We start from the raw sequence: 6,137 nt of genomic DNA on the forward strand, positions 1-6,137 counted from the left end.
TTTTTTTTTGCTTACGGACCAACCTCCTCCTTGGTTTCTCATTCTCCCAGCTCAGGGAGCTCGGAGCCCTCCTCCTCTTCTTCTCCTCCCAGCTCACAACAACGAACGCATGTTGTGCTTCGTTGAACAGGCATGGGGAATCCACCTCATTCATTTTTGCCTGGTCGGCTTCGGTCACCAGTCACCAGGAGGTAACTAGCTACCCCAACAGGTGCGGAAAGAACCCGGGCATTCTCCAAAACGGTGATAATGATCGACTGATTCCGATCAGGATCTACACTCGGGACAGGGAAGCGGTTGACTAGTCTTGGGATCGAATTAGATCCACCTGCCCCCGAGGGCGGACTTTTCCTCAGTACTTCTAAGTCACCCAATCCGGTGACATCCTCCGTGGCAGTGGAGTCCACGCCATCAAAAAAGCTTTGAAGGGGATCGTCCACTCCATAGACCCCTTATTTGACCGCTCCGTTATTGTTTGAGCTTCACCAAACATCAAGTCCGTGAACGAAGGAGATCCCATTATGTCAATGACATCGGGTGGGGAAAACAGGCATCTTGAGGGTTCTCGACCCTCACTGTTGCATCGACCTCTTCAATTTGGGGGGGATTGGCCCCTGTTGTTTCCCTATCGGTTGACACCCGTTCCTTAGGAACTGATGGCTCTTGGTTCACTAAAGTTTCGTCCTCCTCAGACTCGTTCCGGAGCTGGTGGAGTAAGTCCGAGTCAAGCACTCGGGAGCTGGAGGTTTTTTTTTTGCTTACGGACCAACCTCCTCCTTGGTTTCTCATTCTCCCAGCTCAGGGAGCTCGGAGCCCTCCTCCTCTTCTTCTCCTCCCAGCTCACAACAACGAACGCATGTTGTGCTTCGTTGAACAGGCATGGGGAATCCACCTCATTCATTTTTGCCTGGTCGGCTTCGGTCACCAGTCACCAGGAGGTAACTAGCTACCCCAACAGGTGCGGAAAGAACCCGGGCATTCTCCAAAACGGTGATAATGATCGACTGATTCCGATCAGGATCTACACTCGGGACAGGGAAGCGGTTGACTAGTCTTGGGATCGAATTAGATCCACCTGCCCCCGAGGGCGGACTTTTCCTCAGTACTTCTAAGTCACCCAATCCGGTGACATCCTCCGTGGCAGTGGAGTCCACGCCATCAAAAAAGCTTTGAAGGGGATCGTCCACTCCATAGACCCCTTATTTGACCGCTCCGTTATTGTTTGAGCTTCACCAAACATCAAGTCCGTGAACGAAGGAGATCCCATTATGTCAATGACATCGGGTGGGGAAAACAGGCATCTTGAGGGTTCTCGACCCTCACTGTTGCATCGACCTCTTCAATTTGGGGGGGATTGGCCCCTGTTGTTTCCCTATCGGTTGACACCCGTTCCTTAGGAACTGATGGCTCTTGGTTCACTAAAGTTTCGTCCTCCTCAGACTCGTTCCGGAGCTGGTGGAGTAAGTCCGAGTCAAGCACTCGGGAGCTGGAGGTTTTTTTTTTGCTTACGGACCAACCTCCTCCTTGGTTTCTCATTCTCCCAGCTCAGGGAGCTCGGAGCCCTCCTCCTCTTCTTCTCCTCCCAGCTCACAACAACGAACGCATGTTGTGCTTCGTTGAACAGGCATGGGGAATCCACCTCATTCATTTTTGCCTGGTCGGCTTCGGTCACCAGTCACCAGGAGGTAACTAGCTACCCCAACAGGTGCGGAAAGAACCCGGGCATTCTCCAAAACGGTGATAATGATCGACTGATTCCGATCAGGATCTACACTCGGGACAGGGAAGCGGTTGACTAGTCTTGGGATCGAATTAGATCCACCTGCCCCCGAGGGCGGACTTTTCCTCAGTACTTCTAAGTCACCCAATCCGGTGACATCCTCCGTGGCAGTGGAGTCCACGCCATCAAAAAAGCTTTGAAGGGGATCGTCCACTCCATAGACCCCTTATTTGACCGCTCCGTTATTGTTTGAGCTTCACCAAACATCAAGTCCGTGAACGAAGGAGATCCCATTATGTCAATGACATCGGGTGGGGAAAACAGGCATCTTGAGGGTTCTCGACCCTCACTGTTGCATCGACCTCTTCAATTTGGGGGGGATTGGCCCCTGTTGTTTCCCTATCGGTTGACACCCGTTCCTTAGGAACTGATGGCTCTTGGTTCACTAAAGTTTCGTCCTCCTCAGACTCGTTCCGGAGCTGGTGGAGTAAGTCCGAGTCAAGCACTCGGGAGCTGGAGGTTTTTTTTTTGCTTACGGACCAACCTCCTCCTTGGTTTCTCATTCTCCCAGCTCAGGGAGCTCGGAGCCCTCCTCCTCTTCTTCTCCTCCCAGCTCACAACAACGAACGCATGTTGTGCTTCGTTGAACAGGCATGGGGAATCCACCTCATTCATTTTTGCCTGGTCGGCTTCGGTCACCAGTCACCAGGAGGTAACTAGCTACCCCAACAGGTGCGGAAAGAACCCGGGCATTCTCCAAAACGGTGATAATGATCGACTGATTCCGATCAGGATCTACACTCGGGACAGGGAAGCGGTTGACTAGTCTTGGGATCGAATTAGATCCACCTGCCCCCGAGGGCGGACTTTTCCTCAGTACTTCTAAGTCACCCAATCCGGTGACATCCTCCGTGGCAGTGGAGTCCACGCCATCAAAAAAGCTTTGAAGGGGATCGTCCACTCCATAGACCCCTTATTTGACCGCTCCGTTATTGTTTGAGCTTCACCAAACATCAAGTCCGTGAACGAAGGAGATCCCATTATGTCAATGACATCGGGTGGGGAAAACAGGCATCTTGAGGGTTCTCGACCCTCACTGTTGCATCGACCTCTTCAATTTGGGGGGGATTGGCCCCTGTTGTTTCCCTATCGGTTGACACCCGTTCCTTAGGAACTGATGGCTCTTGGTTCACTAAAGTTTCGTCCTCCTCAGACTCGTTCCGGAGCTGGTGGAGTAAGTCCGAGTCAAGCACTCGGGAGCTGGAGGTTTTTTTTTTGCTTACGGACCAACCTCCTCCTTGGTTTCTCATTCTCCCAGCTCAGGGAGCTCGGAGCCCTCCTCCTCTTCTTCTCCTCCCAGCTCACAACAACGAACGCATGTTGTGCTTCGTTGAACAGGCATGGGGAATCCACCTCATTCATTTTTGCCTGGTCGGCTTCGGTCACCAGTCACCAGGAGGTAACTAGCTACCCCAACAGGTGCGGAAAGAACCCGGGCATTCTCCAAAACGGTGATAATGATCGACTGATTCCGATCAGGATCTACACTCGGGACAGGGAAGCGGTTGACTAGTCTTGGGATCGAATTAGATCCACCTGCCCCCGAGGGCGGACTTTTCCTCAGTACTTCTAAGTCACCCAATCCGGTGACATCCTCCGTGGCAGTGGAGTCCACGCCATCAAAAAAGCTTTGAAGGGGATCGTCCACTCCATAGACCCCTTATTTGACCGCTCCGTTATTGTTTGAGCTTCACCAAACATCAAGTCCGTGAACGAAGGAGATCCCATTATGTCAATGACATCGGGTGGGGAAAACAGGCATCTTGAGGGTTCTCGACCCTCACTGTTGCATCGACCTCTTCAATTTGGGGGGGATTGGCCCCTGTTGTTTCCCTATCGGTTGACACCCGTTCCTTAGGAACTGATGGCTCTTGGTTCACTAAAGTTTCGTCCTCCTCAGACTCGTTCCGGAGCTGGTGGAGTAAGTCCGAGTCAAGCACTCGGGAGCTGGAGGTTTTTTTTTTGCTTACGGACCAACCTCCTCCTTGGTTTCTCATTCTCCCAGCTCAGGGAGCTCGGAGCCCTCCTCCTCTTCTTCTCCTCCCAGCTCACAACAACGAACGCATGTTGTGCTTCGTTGAACAGGCATGGGGAATCCACCTCATTCATTTTTGCCTGGTCGGCTTCGGTCACCAGTCACCAGGAGGTAACTAGCTACCCCAACAGGTGCGGAAAGAACCCGGGCATTCTCCAAAACGGTGATAATGATCGACTGATTCCGATCAGGATCTACACTCGGGACAGGGAAGCGGTTGACTAGTCTTGGGATCGAATTAGATCCACCTGCCCCCGAGGGCGGACTTTTCCTCAGTACTTCTAAGTCACCCAATCCGGTGACATCCTCCGTGGCAGTGGAGTCCACGCCATCAAAAAAGCTTTGAAGGGGATCGTCCACTCCATAGACCCCTTATTTGACCGCTCCGTTATTGTTTGAGCTTCACCAAACATCAAGTCCGTGAACGAAGGAGATCCCATTATGTCAATGACATCGGGTGGGGAAAACAGGCATCTTGAGGGTTCTCGACCCTCACTGTTGCATCGACCTCTTCAATTTGGGGGGGATTGGCCCCTGTTGTTTCCCTATCGGTTGACACCCGTTCCTTAGGAACTGATGGCTCTTGGTTCACTAAAGTTTCGTCCTCCTCAGACTCGTTCCGGAGCTGGTGGAGTAAGTCCGAGTCAAGCACTCGGGAGCTGGAGGTTTTTTTTTTGCTTACGGACCAACCTCCTCCTTGGTTTCTCATTCTCCCAGCTCAGGGAGCTCGGAGCCCTCCTCCTCTTCTTCTCCTCCCAGCTCACAACAACGAACGCATGTTGTGCTTCGTTGAACAGGCATGGGGAATCCACCTCATTCATTTTTGCCTGGTCGGCTTCGGTCACCAGTCACCAGGAGGTAACTAGCTACCCCAACAGGTGCGGAAAGAACCCGGGCATTCTCCAAAACGGTGATAATGATCGACTGATTCCGATCAGGATCTACACTCGGGACAGGGAAGCGGTTGACTAGTCTTGGGATCGAATTAGATCCACCTGCCCCCGAGGGCGGACTTTTCCTCAGTACTTCTAAGTCACCCAATCCGGTGACATCCTCCGTGGCAGTGGAGTCCACGCCATCAAAAAAGCTTTGAAGGGGATCGTCCACTCCATAGACCCCTTATTTGACCGCTCCGTTATTGTTTGAGCTTCACCAAACATCAAGTCCGTGAACGAAGGAGATCCCATTATGTCAATGACATCGGGTGGGGAAAACAGGCATCTTGAGGGTTCTCGACCCTCACTGTTGCATCGACCTCTTCAATTTGGGGGGGATTGGCCCCTGTTGTTTCCCTATCGGTTGACACCCGTTCCTTAGGAACCGATGGCTCTTGGTTCANACCAACTATTGAGGGCTGTACACGATACAGATGGTAATCCCCTACAAGTAAACACCAGGTACTTCATATTTTCAGCTATACGGGGAGCTGGCGGCGGTGGTGTACGGCTTGCTAATCTTGGAGATCAAGAAGAAAACGCTTGTCCCACAGCGGTGGTGCAATCCCGCAGTGATCTTGATAAAGGTACTGTTCAATTATGTGTTTTAATTAATATGTGATCATCTCGTATAAAAGGAGCGCAATTTTTTGATGATTTTAGTTATATTATATGTCTCAACAGGTATAGCAGTCTACTTCAGACCTAAAGAGCCCAGACATCAGGAGATTGTGGAGTCATCTTCATTAAACATCAACTTTTATCTTGATTATTATGAGTGTGCTAACCTAACAGTGTGGAAAGTAGACAATTACCCCAAACCTCCAAAGCACAACACCATAAGCACAGCTGCAAAGTTGGGAAATCCCCTGGATGTGAATAGCTGGTTTCAAATAAAGTCTTTGTGGCTCGACGTATAAGCTAGTCTTCTGTCCCTATGGAGAGAAGTTTACTTGCCAAAATGTTGGCATTGCCGAGGAAAATGGATATAATCGTTTGGTTCTTGCAGAGAATGCAAAGGCCTTTGTGTTCATAAAGCATGGCGGAATCGGAAAGGCTGTAGCATGATCATGAATCTGCTTTGTAATAAAACTAAGTAGTGTAAAACATGTACTAATGCAGGGTCTATGTCTTCTCTGTGTTCACTGGATGTAAGAACAAATATTGATGTTATGTAGGCCTAATAAGTGCCCTATGCATGCCTTATTCCCTGTAGGGGTGTTTATGGTTCGGTTTGGATCGGTTTTTCTCTGAAAAGAAACCAAACCAAGTAAGTCGGTTTTTCAAATATTAGAATCAAACCAAGCCAATTAAGTCGGTTTTTTCTCGATTCGGTTTATGTCGGGTTTTGTCGGTTTTTCGGTTTTTTCGGTTATTTGTCGGTTTT

General features: G+C 50.3%; 1 pseudogene; it reads left to right on the plus strand.

Moving 5' to 3' along the window:
- The first annotated feature begins 5,138 nt into the window (after positions 1-5,138).
- Positions 5,139-5,943, plus strand: LOC109222266 (annotated as a pseudogene).
- Positions 5,944-6,137: the final 194 nt, after the last annotated feature.

This window comes from Nicotiana attenuata, unplaced genomic scaffold (genome assembly GCF_001879085.1).
Source record: "Nicotiana attenuata strain UT unplaced genomic scaffold, NIATTr2, whole genome shotgun sequence".
NCBI lineage: Eukaryota > Viridiplantae > Streptophyta > Magnoliopsida > Solanales > Solanaceae > Nicotiana > Nicotiana attenuata.